The sequence below is a fragment of the Triturus cristatus genome, chromosome 4_2, assembly GCF_964204655.1.
Source record: "Triturus cristatus chromosome 4_2, aTriCri1.1, whole genome shotgun sequence".
Lineage (NCBI taxonomy): Eukaryota > Metazoa > Chordata > Amphibia > Caudata > Salamandridae > Triturus > Triturus cristatus.
The window spans coordinates 989,208,100-989,225,570 of NC_140586.1; positions in this window are offsets into that span (position 1 = coordinate 989,208,100).

Genomic DNA, 17,471 nt, shown 5'->3' on the forward strand with positions numbered 1-17,471 from the left:
TTGTCTGTGACTGCAACTCCCATCATGCTCTTGGCTACAATCCCCTTCCTAGCATGCCCATCCATCCTTCCTTCCTTTTGACTCTGCTTCCCTGTGAGGTAGTGTGCCTGTGCTGATACGATGGCTGACAGTGCAGTCCTGGTGTTTGTTTAGCTACAAGTCCAAAAAGTGCCCCTGTGCTTCACACAGCAGAACCCAGTGTGGTAGATCTTTGTGTGATATTTCAATAGAGTGTGAGACAGTGCATTATCCCAGGTGAGTTGTGTGTAGTTTGTGTTGAGGGGTGTGTGTGACGAAACATGCTGGTAAGTATAGTCAGAGTTGTCAGTCCACCTTCCCACCCGGCCAGACATCCCACCATGAAAAGTGCTTCCGTTGCAGGGCGTGCAAGTTGGCTTTCAGGATGTCAGGCAGTGGTGTCCTGCTTCTGATTTGAGCACAACCCCTACCAGGGCCTTGTGCTCCCCACAGCAGAACCCAGTGTCAGCCATCTTGTCAGTTCTTTTCCACTGCCTGTGACTACAAACCCCATGACTACAAACCCCATCATGCTTTTGGCTACACTCACCTCACCAGCATACCCACTATTCCTTCCTGTCAGTCAGCTTCACTGTGAGGTAGTGTATTTGTGGTGGCAAAATGTCTGACAGTGTTTATTTCGATTTGTGCCACTGACTTGCTCTTTTTGTTGGTAGGTTTGTACATGTTATGACACAGTTACAAGTCACTATGAGATTACAGGATTTGTGTTTTTCTGACTAGCATACACACATCTTGGGATGATTGTCTATTGGTTACTTGCTAACAGTGCATGGTTTCACTGTCCCCTTGACAGTGATGTGTGTGTATTGCCACACAATATTGAGTATATTGGTTGTGTACTCACCAGGCTCTGGTATGTCTGATAGACCATGGACGCTCTCTGGTGGTAGGATGTCCCGCACCTTCTCCTCCCAGGACCTGAAGTATACTGGTTTGGCAGGAGGGCCACCATCAGTGCACTGACTCAAGGCATGTTCCTTCTCGAGGAGTTTCTTGACCCTCCTGCGCACATCATACCACCTGTTCTGGATCTCATCCGTTGTGCGCAACATTGGTGCTTGTGCGTTGACCTTGTCCACAATCCTCGCCCACATCTTTTTTTCTGTGACACGGGGATCCTTTGGACCAATGTACCAAACAAATGTGGCTGTACTCTGATGATTTCATCTATCAGGACTTCTAACTCACTATCTGTGAACTTTGGATTCTTCTTTGGGGGCATGGTGATGCGTGGTGGTGGGGAGTGATGTGTGTGTGAGGGTGCCAGTGAGGGTGGGTGAGTGTCAGTTTTGCTGGGTGTATGTGAGAGTTCTTTTGGAGAGGGGCTAATGGTGTGAAGGTTGTGTGATGGGTGAGTTGTGAGTGTGTCTGTGGTTGCTGTCTGATGGTGTTCTCTGCTGGCTGATCTGCTGAATTTGCAAAGGATCATGGTAGTGATTTGCGGCCTTTATATAGGTGGAGTTGTGGGTGTGTCTTTGCTTGTTTGGTCCTTTTTTTTGTATTTTTTCCTTTGTGTTTTTTAGGCATGAAGGAGACGTTCTTCTGATCGAGACAGACACTGCTCTTGGCTCGTGCGAGCTTCTCCGAGTCTTTCACGCTGACTTTCTTCTGTGTTTCAGACGCGTCGGTCGCGGAGATCTCCATTGCTTCAGGTCCCTGTTTTCTGTGCGTGTCGGTCATGCGGGTTGAGCTCCGTGCGAGTCAGTCTGGTTTCACACGCATTGCATCATACTACGCGGGTCGGACATCGCGGATACGTGTCGGTCGGGTTCATTCCTGGTGCGTGTCGGTTGGTGTGAATCGCGTCCCGTTTCCGGGCGAATCACTGTGTGAGAAGTTGGCCTGGCATATGCTGGTCACTAGTTATAGTGGCCACCTTGCACCAGTCCAATTCGACTCTTATGGTAGATAGGTTTAAGACAACCTTTTAAAGAAAGCTATCCTAGTGGTAGCTGTGGATAGCAGCCTTCAGGCTAAGTCTCAGAGGAATGTAAAGCAGCTTGTTTTACCTTATAATCTCTTGAATTACCAAATGAAAGGACACCACACAGGTATACATATCAAATATATATTTATTTATTTCTAGACACACTCTACTAATCTCTTTATGAGATTAGAAGCCAGAAAAACATTCAAATATCAACGTTTCACAATAAGTTAAGCAAAAATATGGCTGGGGCCCTAGGGGCGTACCAGACCATATACTAAAAAGAGTTTTAGAAATGTCGACTTGCAAGGGGACAAGGCCTAGTGCATGTAGAATCACTGGGGCTTCGCTAATGCAGCAGAAGCAGGTAAGTAAAGGACCACGAGAGACGCGTGCAGTGTGAGAACACAGCCGCGGGTTCCCTATTGATTACAATGGAGCAAGTCGCGGTTGGATTTTTACAGTTCTAGGGTACTTCGAGGAAGTCTACAAGCAAGCCACTTACAAGGTAAGTAATTCGAGGACCAGCACACACTAGGGCACCGGAGTGCACGAGTTACCTCACCCAGTTAAGCCGGGTGCATAGGTGTCTTTTGGTGTCGGGTCGCGTCGCTGTTTTCTATGGAGACCAAAGAAGATTTGCTGCTTGCGAAGACTGAAGAAGTGTCCGGTGGAATCCAAGGCTGGATTCAAGATGTAGAAGACCTGAAAGCAGAAGGGACAGTGTTCACAGTCACTTGCCAGTGACCCGGGGCCAGGAAGATGGATTCCCACAGAAGTCGGGTGATTTCAGGTGATCAAGGGTGTTTTGACTCTTCACTCACAAGGTCCAGGAGAGATCGACGATGACCAGCAGCTGGATTCGGAGTGCACCACAATGTCTGCAGCCTACTGAGGTGTCGGCAAGCGGATTGGAGCCAACAAGCCTTGGCAACAGCAAGTCTTGTGGAAAGTGAATAAAGTCAGCGGTGCAGACCAGCAAGATCTGCGGGACTCACCCAGCAAGGGTGAGTTAGGGCAGGCCTGGAGCAACCAGGGGAGCACTTTGGTTTGATAAGAAAGTCTTCAGGGGACCCACAAGCCAACGGGCAAGTGATCACGAAGATGCCTCATGAGGAAATGCCTCACAGGAGCCCACGGTCACTCAGGATGGGGTAGGCCTCTGATTTTTGCTGCAAAACCTGCTGAAGGCTTGGGCCACAAATGGAGAATGCACAACTTCGTAGAACGGCGTGAAGGGGTTGCACTTGACAATAGTGCACGGAACCTGGGTATTGCTGTTCCTCATCACTCGTGGGTTCCACTCACCACAGCTTTGCTGGGGACTCACCATGGCCGTCGAGAAGTCAGGCAATCCACTTCTGGGGCTGCAGGGACTTTGGACTCCAGCGGGAGTGGGAAAGTTTGCGACAGTTGATTAGAGTTTCTGGTGCCTGCCAAGCAGGGGAGTCACTCCTTCACTCCAAGGGAGATTCTTCTGTCTTCCAAAGGTAGTGAAACGTCGAAGGGCCAGGATTCTTCTTGTAGAGCGTCGTCCAGGGTTATCTGATTTGCAATGGCAAGATTTCCCTATCTTATACTGAAGGTAGGGGAGGGGCTAGCTCTATGACCACTCCTCTGGGAGGGTCAGGGTAGGGGTGGTTACACCCACTTCTCTTTGTCCAGTTTTGCGCCAGAGCAGGGACAGGTAGCCCCTGAACCGGTTTGAGCTGGCATATGCACAGAGGAGCCTACTGCTCCCCCAGTTCAGGACTTCAAAGCACTCTAAAAGTGCACCCACCCAGCCCCAATACACTAAATTCTGTCTGGAAGGTGGTGACACCTCCCTGTGACAGGATGCCTATTGTTGGGCCTCCTCCACTGTGAGTTTCGGTCAGCAGCAGGAGGGCAGCCCAGTGTCTGTGCTGGTTGCATCCAGTTTGTGATGCCAGGGCTCTTTCAGGTTTCTGCCATGTTACCACAGTAGGTACATGTCGTCCCCTCTAGAAGGGTGGGATCATACTCCGACACCAGTTACTGGTGTGGGGGTATGATTCCAAGTTGTTTGACACCAAACACGACATGTTTTGATGTAGTCATTCCAAAGTTAGCATTTACCAGAAGGTTATAATGCACTTAAGAGTATATGGTTTAACCGCATCCACAAACAGCCACAGAGAATAGACTCTGCCAGCTGCAGAGGGGTCCTGCTCATGCAGAGGCACCCCCTCACATTGTCAACCAAGCACCCTGCCCTCAGGATTGATAGGGCCTTCCTTAGGGGTGGCTGATAGGTTTATATGTGTGTGTATGGTGAGATATAGAAACCTATACCTCAGTGAGGAGTGCTAACACTACCTCACCCAGAATGCAGTAGCAGGCCTGTGGTGTCAGATTGAGTCTGCTTCCCAGGGGTGGCATAATACATGCTTCAGCCCCTGGTATGCCTGTGAAGTACCTATGCCCTTGGTACCTAGGGTACCATATACTAGGGGCTCATAAGGTACCACAGTATCCAATCACTAGTGCATCTAATATGCACACCAAGTCGTATTGAGAGAACAGAGAGACTGGGGCCCTGATTAGCAGGGACCCAGCCACACTATAGCCAGAAACCAGTGTTAACATCATAAAAAAATTGGGGGCAACATAAGTGCAGATTCTACTCTCCTACACACTGCTTTCCGTATGGCTCGGTCGTACGGCTTGTATTCCGTACGAGTCGGTTATACGTCACAGGCATTGCATCATACTACATGGGTCGTATTGTGCCTGTACGTGTCGGTCGGACTCCGTTCCCGGTCCGTGACGGTCGGTTCGATTTCCAATCGGAATTGACCCCTAATTATTGTAATAACTTAATAAATTGTGAAAAAACATTTCATAAATTATACATACATACACATACAACCATGATATCAATAAAAAAAAAATATATATATATAACGAATTTAGAAAACATTTTGTTAAATAAATTATACACTACATTAACTAAAACAAAAAATATTGGATAGCTTAGGGGTTAAAATTACTATTCCCACTCCAGAGAGTGCAACAGTAGGGAAAGTGTTGGATAGGGTAGGGGTAAAAATTTAAATTTCAACTCCAGAGAGTGCAACAGTAGCGAAAGTGTTGGATAGCGTAGGGGTAACAATTACTATTCCCACTCCAGAGAGTGCAACAGTAGGGAAAGTGTTGGATAGCGTAGGGGTAAAAATTACTATTCCCTCTCCAGAGAGTGCAGCAGTAGGGAAAGTGTTGGATAGCGTAGGGGTAAAAATTACTATTCCCACTCCAGAGAGCGCAACAGTAGGGAAAGCGTTGGATAGCGTAGGGGTATAAATAACTTACTTATAATTAAAATATTTTTTACATAAATAATAATTTAATTATTATGTAACAATAAATTAATTACCAATACCAATAAATAAGTGCTTAACAATTAAATTGATGATACATACAATTAAATAATAATTATTAGCAATTAATTACCAAATAATAATAAAATAAAAAATAATTAATTTTCAATACCAAAAAATAATAATTATTAAAATGTATTTAGCAATTGAGAATTAACAATACATTATTGATAAATGCCAATAAATAATAATTAATGACAATTAATTACCAATCATTAATTAATGAACACATTAATTTCCAAAACATAAAACAATTAATTAATGAAATGTTATGACCAATTGATAATTAATTTACAATAAATTAATTATCAATATTCAAAAATAAAATAAATAATTACTTAATTACAATTAAATTACTTCCCACACTATTGCCCTATAAACTCACATCACACGTCAATAATAAATGAATACACTTAATATAATTACCAATTAATCAATTAATAAAAAATAATTCCCAATTAATACAAATAAATTACCAATTAATAATGATTTCACATCAAATTCATTATCAATACCAATAAATAAAAATAAATCATTACTTAATTGAATGAATGAATAACTTTATTCGATATAAAAATATTATAAAAGTATGCACATAGCAAAACATCATTCATGGTACAGCGTAAAAAGTTAAAAGAACGATAAAAACTGTATATATACAAGATAAAAGGCCCTAGAAACACATCTTGTAACATAGCAAATACATCTGAATCTCAAAGGCCAGACTCTAAACATTTGATCAGTTTACTGCGTATCAGCCAGGCACACCCTAAAAATGTGGCTACCCCACAAACCGTTGCCAGGGAGGAAGTGTCGGACAAGAGGGAGCGAAGCGCCACCCTAAAGTTAGCGAAGCCCATATTCCTACAGATGGGACTGAGCCATTTCCTCCTAGCCGCCCTATAAGCTGGGCAAGCAAAGAGAAAATGAGGAACAGATTCGGTTGGGGCAGAGCAGCCCGGGCATTTGGTCAAAATAGAAAGCTGGCAGCTCCAGCTTGCCCTCGTTGCATTTACCGGGAGGGGCCCAAACCTGAGCTTCACGTATAACATCCTGTCTCTTGGGCACAGGATGAAGTCCAAATAATACTCATATCTGGGCACCATCTTGTGCTCCAGGAACTGATTTGTGAGTCTGCCATGGTTGGGATTTCTGGCTTCCTCTCCCTTCACCCAGACCCAATAAGCTTTTTTAATGATTTTTTTTCCGGGGGGGTTTGGTTTAGCCAAGCCTCGCCGTGCCCAATATCAAAGACCAGCCGTCTTAGCTTACAGATCCATTTGATCTTATTGCCGGTGTTTAAGGTAATTAGCTCTGACAGGGCATCAGCGTAGCTAGCCAGTTCGGGGGTGCGTCTCAAGCGCACCCTAAAAAGCAATGGGCGTATCCTTGCTATATCTCTAATAGAGCACTGCCCCAGATCCAAGCGGAGCGGAAGCAATGGGGTAGAAGATGGTAGGGAGGCCACACCTCTCAGAAAGTGGTTCTCAGGTTTCTCCAAGTCACTGATGTTCTCAAGCCCCCAAAGCTCCGCCTCATAGAGGGCTGAGGGTAAGGCCTTCCCATCATATACCTTGAGGGCAGCTGCTATTGGTCTGCTGATGGAGAGCCGCTGTTTTCTTAAAATAGCTCCCGCCACCCTTTTGTGGTAGGGGAGCATTTTGGCTAGGTGTTCCTTCCAACGCATCGCCTTAGTGACCCTGATGCCCAGATAGTCAAAGGAGTCAACGATCTCAAGTGGCAATCCCCTGAGTGAGAGGCCATTCCTAAAGCGTTTAGATGGGGCTGAAGTCATGAGCTTGGTTTTAGAGGTGTCAATTGCAAGGCCCCTTGCATCACAAAACTGACTAAACCTATCAAGCAGCTTTTGAAGGCCGCTTGGGCTTTTGGACATCAAAAGGGTGTCGTCAGCGAAGAGAAGGGTTGGAATTTTTTCCCCTGCCAGCACAGGAGCATCTGTTGAAACCTCTCTCAAATGGTCGACCACCCCATTTATGAAGAGAGAGAACAAAGTTGGGGCCAACACACAGCCCTGGCGGACCCCCTGACAACAGATACCCTGTCGGTCAACTGGCCTTGATTGCCCCACCTGATTTTTGCATAATTCCCCTCATGGAGGCGCCTCACAATATGAAGGATCAGAGGGGGGAATCCCAAGTCAAACAATACCGACCAGAGTTTGGAACGAGGATCCAGGTCAAATGCGGTCTTGAGATCTATAAAGGCCAGATAGAGACTGCCTTTCCCGATAACTACCACTTTCCAATAGATCATTAAAAACCGGAAGACCTGGTCCATCGTACCCACCCCAAGTCTGCAACCTGCCTGAAGATGTGAAAGAACATTGGCGTCATCCATCCTAGACCTGACCCTCATCAGGAGGACCCTGCCAACCACCTTCTGTATTATGTTGATAAGACTTATCGGCCTGTAGTTGGCAGGATCCTCCCTATTCCCCTTCTTGAATATGGGTACCACTTTGGCGCCCTTCCATGAATCAGGGACAGGATGGCCTCTAGCAATTAAATTCAGCAGGTGCTCGATAGCAATAGCCCATGGTTTAGGATTCTGGAGAAGAAGATCGCCAGGAATGCCATCAGGGCCTGCCGCCTTCCCAGGTGCTAACCCCATAATAGCTGGAATAACCTCATTAAGCTTAAAAGGGTCGGGTGCACTATCAGATACAAGAGAGTTATCTGTAAAGGAGACCTCAAAGAGTAGATGGGACTCGACGTCCTTAGAATGAGGATGGTCGGTGAACTCGCTATACAAGCTGGAGAAGTGTGAGTGCCACTGTTGCGCCGTAATATGGTTGGAAATTGAATCGTCACCCGTACGGCTACCTTTGTCGAAGAGACCCCAAAACAGCGTTGCATCCTTTAGAAAAGAAGCGCGTGTGAGCTCCTGCCAATGTGCCTCTTCCCAAGAACGCTTGGCTCGCTCTATTGACCTTGCATACTCTTTCCTGGCAGCTCTAACTAGGGACGCATTTTTACTTTGTAGAGCAGTGGATAGCACTCGTCTCTTCTCCCTACATGCTCTTGAATACCATAAATTGGACGCCTTGGGACGTGAATTGTGTGGCCATGGCTCTGATATAGTAAAAAGTAGACTCATTTTTTCTATAAAATCTGCATACATTTTTAAAAGGGGAGGATTCTGCACACCCTTAAGGGGCTCTTGAAGTGGGTCAAGTTCCAGAGACAACTGCTCTACCATAGCTCTTGTTTTACGCAGTATGTCTTCATCCTGAGAGACCCTATTCCACTTTAGGCGACGATTGCAATGGGAAGGCACTACCACTTTTGTACACATTTCTGCTACAATATCAGTCTTAGCATCTGTCCAGATGTTACATAATGACATGCAGAGCGGATTGTGGTCACTATCCTGGGTGGGTAGAATTTCCATGTCCTCTAAAGCGTGCCAGAGACGTATATCCAGCAGAATATAGTCTATCCTTGACGGGCAGCTGGGTCTGTTATAGGTGTTAGCTCCACATAAGTCAGAACGTGATCTGCCATTGACAGCTCTAAGGTTGTGTTCCAATGTGAATGCACACAATTGAATAGCCCTTTGTGTCCACTTCTTAATTGGGGTTATGCCGAGTGGGGGGTTAGCAAAATTAGTATCGTGATCGCCAGTACCTAGAACATCCTCAGAGTCAAGAGGCTCAAAGGTGCAGTTGAAGTCCCCAGCGATGATAGCTACTGAGTTAGGATTGATATGACACATTTCTCTCTCTAAAGTAGCTATAGTCGACGAGAGTTGAGCCTCGGGTGACCCTCTGGCGTAAACATTAAATATTTCCAGACTGGGTACTTTTTTAAGGCCTTTCACCGACAGATGTAAAATGTCCAGTTTAGAGAAATATTTAACCAAATATGCAGCCCCCCGCTGGTCGGCCTTTCCCTGATTTTAAAGCTGGAATAAAGAAAGTACTAAACCCAGACTTATATAAGGGGACCAGGCTCCAAGTTTCTTGGAACAAGCAGATGTCTTGGCCATCAATAAATTTGTTCCACTCGGGGAGCGAAAGCTTTTTCTGGAGGCCGGCTGTGTTCCAGGAAAGGAAGCGTAATGGCTTTTGTGAATTGGCCACAGTGCCGGTGTTACCCGCACTCAAAGGTCTATTGTGGTCAGCCGATGGGTTCCCCCGTTCAATTTGCTTTCCCCCCCTATCGTTTAGGCCTGAGGCTGATTCAACTTTACTCTCCAACTGTTTATTTATGGAAACCCCAGTGGCTGCAAAAGGACAATTGTCTAGTCACTCTACTGAACTTAGACTCGACTCTTCTGCTTCCACATCTTGAGACCATAGTGGAGAATTGCGAAATTGAATAGTAGAAGAACTGGGGGGAGAAGTACGGAATTCAAGTGAGACCAGGTTTTTGGCTATTTCGGCATTGAATACCTTAATTTCAATGCAATCTGTCCTTGAAGCAACCTTTGTGATCCTCGTTACTTTAGCCACATCCTCCCTTATGACTGACCTACATCCCCCCACATGTCTTATCCAGTGGATTACTTTGTTATGTAATGATTCTTGACTTTCATAGCAGTGGTGGCTCGTGAGTTTGGGGACCTTGGTCATGTAAATTGTGGTAATTGGGCCTCTTGATGGTAAATTGTCCCTACTGGACCCCCAGAATGGCCGCCCAGACTGCTCTTCCTGGTTCTTGGCAGTACTAACAGGCTTGGTTCCACGAAGGGGCCAGGCACGTGCGCTGCCACTGCTACCGTTTCCCGGACCCAAAACTGTGTGGGGGATGGAGTGGCTGTGTGAGAAAGAAGAAACAATGGGAAGCCGGGCAAGGGTCCCTTGGCCTTGCGCTAAACTGCCCCCATCCTTCCCGTAGCATTTTCCCCTTGAGCCCTGGCTTACACTAATGCTGGTCAGTGCAATTAAATTATTTCCAAACCAATTTCCCTATAATCCCACAACCCGCTGCAGAACTGACAAGCATTTGCAATGCATTCGGTCTCGCCTTTGGGACCTTATATGTATTTAGCTATGCAGCACATTAGCCTGGGGGCTGAAACATCTGCTGTTCTTTAACATCGGGGGAAAGTAAGCACCAAACTGCGTGACACGCCAGGTATGGGAACACATGGAGAGAAATATTGCCTTTCAGCGGGGAATAGTATAGTCCAAAGCTCTGTTTTTAATATAAAATCAGGGCCTTCGTTGGGCATATCACTGAAAATACAAGATTTGAAAAAAATATTATTGTCCACGGGTGCTCATGGAAGACAATTTCTATGGACAAGAATCTAGAGAATGCTAAAGTGATTCCGGTATTTTACTGACCTCTGCTGGTCGTTTTCTATCAAAAAAAGTTAAATAGAAGCTGTTGCCAGAAAAATAATTTAGAAAAAGAAAGTCCCTCAGCAGAAAGCAATTCTGGTATTTTACTGAGCTCTTCTGGTCATTTTCTATCGAGACAGTTAAACAGAGGTAGTTGAACAGGAAAAAAAAGTCCCTAAGCGGAAGCAGACAAGTACTAGGGCTGATCTCCAGAGCCCACAAAGTAAATACAAGTATATACTAAAGTACATACTCAAGTGTATACTAAAGTATATACAAGAGGTCTCGAATGCTCGTCCCAATGAGCCTGCAAAGTTGAGGAGGAATTGCTGATCTTGATGGACAGTCGGAGTCGCATCTTGTTCACCGGACAGTTCTTCCTAAGATAGGTTCTATATTGTGAACCTCCTGCATATCCCACGCTGCTTTGGTTACACTTTTTTAAATATGCTTTTGACATACTCCTGTTTTTGTTAAGGGTCATTGCATAGTGGTTCTAATGTAAATCGCATGTTATGCTCCCTCCCCCTCTCTCCTGCTTCTCAGGACTAACCCAGAGCGTCTTCTGATTCTTTCTAGTCTAGTCCATCGCAAGCTAAGCTGCCTGTTCTCATGAGACAACATTCTCAGCCAGCTGGCGAGGCGTGGCCTCAGCACCGGAGCCTGGTTTCCCATAACAGAGGGCGCCTCGTGGCCCCAGTCGCTGAGATATACATGTGAGTGGAGCAGGTAAGTAAAGTTCACAGCAGCTGAGGTAGGAAGTGCGTGACTCGCTCTGCCATTGTGAAACCTGGAACCGTTTTGAAACCAACTTGGTGAATTAGGAGACATTTCAAGATCAGGACAAGAGTTTCAGTTGACACTAAGAGCTTCGGAGGCAAGAGGTCCCTGGCCCTGCATTGCACATGGAGACAAACAGGAGGCGCCGCATTCTGAGCGTGAAAGTGAAGACATGGGGGCATATCAGCAACACCCGTCGATAATTATCGCTCAGCGCTCTCAGCGTGAAAGTGGAGACACGGTTTGATGTAATGTTACAGAAAATGTTCTAATCTAAGTGGGAAACAAGACGTTTTGGCTCTCATAATCATCTTGAATAGTAGGGATTCTTTTTACGCTAGACTTGGATGAAATGTGCCTGAAGAAATATATAAATATTTTTAATGTAGCAAACAGTAAAAAAAAGTGGGCTTTGCTCGTCCTTGTAAAGAGCAGCGACTCTTGCGTAGAAGCCGCACTTGGTAAATCAAAGGTTCGTGTAAACTCTAGTGTTTTCAAACCTCTGCCGTTTTGAGGCACGGTTTGCTCTCTTTTGCCTTCATTAGCGCTAGACATATGCCCCATATATGCATACATCCAACTATGAGTATGTAAACCCGTGTACGACCACGCAGTAGCGTGTTGCAGTTTGAGCCTCTAAAGTGGGGATACATTGTTAGTAGGGTTGGGCGGAATTTGCTAAATTCACTTTTGCAAATTATCGCGAAAATGTTAAAAATCTCAGAAAACACGCGGAAATATCACGAAGATGCGGAAGTTTGTTTCCCGTGTGTTCGCGGCTCGCCAACTTACCTATGAGGTTGCTCGCGGGCGCGGCCATCTTGTTTTCACTTGTCTCGCGGTGCATGATCGCGAGAAGAAAGACGTGATGGCGCGACGAATGAGGTTACTGCGGGTGCGAACTGTCGTCAGACAGCGCAAATGGCTACCAACAATCCAACACCTCGTGGAGAACGTGACCGGATCGGGAAAACTTGTCGGCGAACACGGGGATTCAGGTAAGGCGATCGCGCGCACGCGAGAATGTATTATTTTACACCGCGAGCAAGCAAAAAATTTCCGGTAAAATGCGGATTGCGGAAATTTTGACATTTTCGCGCTCTCCGCGAAACGCAAAAATATCAAATTATCGCAATTTCCGCGAGCCCTAGGGGGGTAACGTGACTCGAGCAGGTAGGCACCCGTAGGCTTAAGTGTAAAGTGACCATACAACACACACATCCCCTGAAGCAGGAAACGCACGCCATAACTGACACCACACAGTAAGTTCAATGAAAATCAATCAGGTTTATCAAAAGCAGTTCATTATGATTCAATTGGTAGTATCTGAATTCATTACACGTCAGGTTCAAGAGCATTTCATTATGACTCACTTGGCTGTACCTGAATACATTAAAACGGGGTATGGGACCAAGACGTGACACCTGGTGATCCTGGGGAAGCGTCAAACACAGCGGTTAAAAATAGCGCTGCGCGTCGCAACTAAACAGCGTTTAAAATCAGGCATAGGATCATAGTGCTGCACATAGCAATTGAATAACGCTTTAAATCAGGCCAAGGAACATAGCGCTGTACATAGCAATTGAATAACGCTTTAAATCAGGCCTAGGAACATAGCGCTGTACATAGCAATGGAATAACGCTTTAAATCAGGCCTAGGAACATAGCGCTGTACATAGCAATGGAATAACGCTTTAAATCAGGCCTAGGAACATAGCGCTGTACATAGCAATGGAATAACGCTTTAAATCAGGCCTAGGAACATAGCGCTGTACATAGCAATGGAATAACGCTTTAAATCAGGCCTAGGAACATAGCGCTGTACATAGCAATGGAATAACGCTTTAAATCAGGCCTAGGAACATAGCGCTGTACATAGCAATGGAATAACGCTTTAAATCGGGCCTAGGAACATAGAGCTGCTGGCAGACTCCTAGCACATCACATGTGGCATTGATAACAAGGTGGAGAACCACAGCATCCCCAAATCTGGCCCTCCAGCAGGACGTAGCACTCAGAGTCTCCGTAGCGCTTACTAGGCCAGTTCCACCAAGCGCTCCTACCTGGCAGGGTCTTTCAGGCACAGTGCGAAGGGCAGGGGCCCCGTTCTGTCACACTTGGGGGGTGAGTTGAGGCCTCGCGTGGGCTCTCCCCGGGGGAGGGGCGTGCTCCGGGCCTCGGGGGCCTCCCGCCCTCCTCCCCGGAGATTACCTGAGTCGTGGGCCTTCTTCTCCACGTGCGGGGGCCTCCCGGCGATATCCGGGATAAGGGCCTCCCTCGCAGGCTTCTTCCGCTGGTTGCACCAGCGCCGGAATTAGGGGGCAAAGCGTGGGGCTCCCGGTCGGGTCAGACGCGGCCGGGGAGCCCCGGGGGAATCAGTGACGGCTTTGTGGAGGCATCGGGGGCCCGCATCCGCAGCCACCAATGACAGCGCGGTCTGCGGGGGCGCGGCCAAATGGACCAATGGTACAGCGGCGGGGGCGGCGTTTGGCAGTCCGCCCCCGTCACGTGACTGGGGATCTGGCTTCAGGCCTACGCGGCGGCAGTAATGTGTCTCGGCCTAACGAGGCGATGACTGGGGGCAAGTTTTCCGGCCCTGGGCCGCAGCGGTGAGTGCACCTCCGATCCCCTCAACAGGGGGGGGGGGCAGAAATTAAGGGGGGTGATGGTGATGTCGGCGCCCAGTGCCCGTGGCAGGACTGGTGAGTGGGGGTCCCAGGCAAGGTCGGGGAGCGCGGGGGTTACAGCGCTAGTACCTGGTTGATCCCCCAGCAGTCCAGCTGTAAATCTCAGCAGTAAGCTTCAGCAATAAGTCTCAGCAATGCGTTTCAGCAATAAGTTTCAGCAATGCGTTTCAGCAGAAAGTTTCAGTTATCTTAGTGGCACAGTTGGCTCTGGCGCCCTTAGGGGTTCTGTTCCTTGGGGGGGGGGGGTAGGTTGAGTTGGTGACTAGTTCGCTCCTAGTCAGGCTTGGCAGATGGCCCCTGGGTTCCCCTCCCGCTGGGCTGGATCAGTGGGCTAGTACAGGATCCCTCACTCACTTAAAAGGCAGCACCTAAGCCCTGTCACTTTCAGAGGCATAGGTCCCTGACTAGGCCCTACCGCCTAAAACTCCTGCGTGGGTTCCCCCAGGTCTGCGTCCCTCCAACTAACTAGAAAATGTTCCCTCCCTCTCTTAAGTAGCCCCAGGTCAGGTGACCACTCTCTAAGGCGGCAAAAGTAAAACCCCACCTTTCTTCCAGAAGGTTCCAGCACATTCCAGGAGCTTCCCCATTGTAACTATAGGACAAAAAAGGCGGGCTGGTGTCGCAACATTGCTGTAGGGTTCCAGCCAGCTCCTGGCAGCTAGGGTGCTACTAGAAAGGCCACTCCGCAGTAGCAGGGGCCTGTGGAAGCCATCTTAGGGGAAGGGAGCACCTGCACCTTAACACTGGTTGGCAATGAAAAGGCGCCCGGAGACCTAAGTCCAACGCAAAAATGAGGGTGGAAAAATGAGGCAAGGGCAAAAATACAGGGGAAGACCACCCTAGGGCTGACAGGTCTAACAAATAATAATTTTGATTTGAACACGAATTGCTGCTCGCAGACACACAGTTCACCACACAATATATCATAATATTTCTCAGAGACCAGTATTGTTCTATTGTTACTTCATTAGGGTCTAGAGATGAAGTGAACATGTCATGAATTTCGAAGTTTCTCTACAACATTGGTGATTTCAGAAACAATGTCCTTCTGCACACGTGAACAGAGTAGTCAATCAATGTGGATAACTGTTCAGTAAATAGTGTAGATCCTAAGTGGATCAAATGATGTTTTACCCGATGGCTTAATTTGCCCCAGCGGGCCTTTACGCAATACAGGGGTCATGAGCTCTAATGTATGTGTGTTCGGGATGTGTTCAGCGTGGGAATATTCGCATGGAGCGTCTTTGAAGAGAGGGTTAACACTTTGTTTTAGGCAGAAACGATCGCTTCAGCAAGTGACATTCGATTGTATCTCTGGCCGAGAGAGGTGTGTGTATGTGAGAGACGATATTAATTTTAAACGTGAATCAACGCAGGTTTCACCATGGCAACAAAGCGCCACGTGCAACCAAGCCTGCAGTGTTGAAAGAGCAGACCCCCTAAATAAAGTCCAAGTCCTCGGGAGCCTGTGGCTTTTACACATCGGCGCGCTCCCACCTCTCAAAATAAGGCCCCGCACTCACCCCTCCAGAATGGAAAGAAGAGACACAAAGGACGCCCATCACGCCCCGCCCCTCGTAAAGACCCCAGCTACACGCATCTGCAGGACGTGGGATGTCACAACCTGCTTCCCCGAAAGCATCGACCGTTGACGTAAAAGCAACTTTTCTCCTCCCATCCTCGATTGCCTGTAGTCCCCATGCCAGCAGCACGCAGGACAACTCACCTCACTTGTCTCTTAGTCCACTAATAACAGAGCAGGGACAGGTACGATTCTCAATTCTCCCCCGAATTCCCAAAATATGCAGCTGCCCGCGGCCCTAAACGGGCGGCCCCCCTTAGTCCCATTTGGGCATTTTCCCACCCCCACTAATAATGGGGGAACTCTAGGAGGAGTCCCCTTATCAGTCGCGTCACTTCCGGCACGTAGAGGAGGGGGAGGTATTTATGCTTCCCCCGGCCATCTTGGCATCCTCTTTGCGCCGGACACGCCGTGGACACCTCGCCACCAAACACTCTTGCCACATATTAGCGGTGAGGGCTTGGGATTTCCCCCCCATGCCTGAGCCCCCCATCTGGGGCAACACGGCGGGGCGGCCCAGCGTAGGCTGGTTGGCTGCCGGGGGGGGTGGTAGCGGCGGCTTGTCTGTGGTCGGTGGCGAGGGCCGCTTGCGCGGGTGCTGGGGGGCAGTGTGGGCGGGGAGATGTCGTGGTACGTCGTTTGGGCTCCGACTCCAGTCCCCCCCCCCCAAATGTAGTAATCCGGGGCTCAAGCTTCGGGTTCGCGATCCCCGCATACTGGGATTGTGCCCGTCTCGCATCTGCGATGCCCGGTGCCGTAGTGCTACGTCCTTGCAGGCTGACCCCCAGATCCCGGTCGCCACCTGGTGCTGCGGCCCCGGCTCCCTCTGTCAATAGATTGGTCCTGCGGCCAGACTGCCCCTGGGTTCTAGAGACCCGTGTTCGTGCCTCGGGGTCGCGGCCTTCCCTGTGATCCTGGGCGGACCATTTCTCCTCCCTGCGCCTGAAGGTGTGGGGTAGATATGGCGCTCAGGTACAGCGCTCCAATACATTTGGTCGAGCATGCGCTTGTCTAGCACTGACCCCAAACCCCCTCCTCCACCCCCCCCTGCACTCGAAGGAGGATTCGGGGCACGGTGTACGGTGGGACCCGTGGGCTCGCAGGTCCGATTCTGAGCCTGCCGCGTCGCTACTTGCCCGGGCGGTACTCGCCACACCGCTCCACCCGGGCAGGCCCTCACGGGCCGTGGCGATATGGAGGGGCCCTGGGGGCGGGTGGGGATGGCACCTGCACTGAACACCAGCCCCCCCTTCCCGATTGGTGCAAATACTTGCGGTATTGGGGGATTAGTCCGCCGCGGTGGCCGCAGCTCAGGCCTGCATCGGCTGATCACACGCGTCCCTCCCGGCACCGCCCTCCTGAGGGTGGCGCCGCCCACCGGTGGGTGTTGCTGCCTCAGGAGAAGATGTGGTCCGTCAACTACGCTGCTGATTCTAGTGCTGGAAACCAGGGTTCGAGTCTTGGGTCGCGTCCGCATCGCGCGATAATGGGCTATCCACCTATTCTCCTCGTACCTGAATATGTAATGTAAATACGGTGCTCACACAGCGCTCCAGCACCTTCGGGCAAGTTGTGTTATAGATAAGATTTAAAAAAATTGTTAAAAAAACCTTTTCAGGCAGACATTGCCCACTTTCGCGTCTCCTGCTGGCGAAACGCGTGGGCCGACGTAGCGTCAGAGGCGCCAACTGGCAGGCCGATTGAGCGCCCCTGGCGTCAGGGAGCATGGTGAAGGTCGTTTTATCAT